The sequence below is a fragment of the Brassica oleracea genome, chromosome C4, assembly GCF_000695525.1.
Source record: "Brassica oleracea var. oleracea cultivar TO1000 chromosome C4, BOL, whole genome shotgun sequence".
NCBI lineage: Eukaryota > Viridiplantae > Streptophyta > Magnoliopsida > Brassicales > Brassicaceae > Brassica > Brassica oleracea.
Window position 1 is genome coordinate 21468942 of NC_027751.1, and position 215 is coordinate 21469156.

Consider the following 215-nt stretch of genomic DNA (forward strand, 5'->3'; position numbering starts at 1 on the left):
AAAGGTTGTGAAGAAGTTACCTCCCTTCTTATAGGCATGAGAAATTACTATTTACTTGCGGATTTTCGGACACGAACTTCGCCCAAATACACCAATCTCTTCCGAACTTGCCATACCGCACGTTGGGATCTCACTAGAAACCCACGATCCTAACGAGCTGGGGGCCAACTGTTGGGGTCAAAAACGGTTACGACGAAGTTAAAGTCCGAATCCCC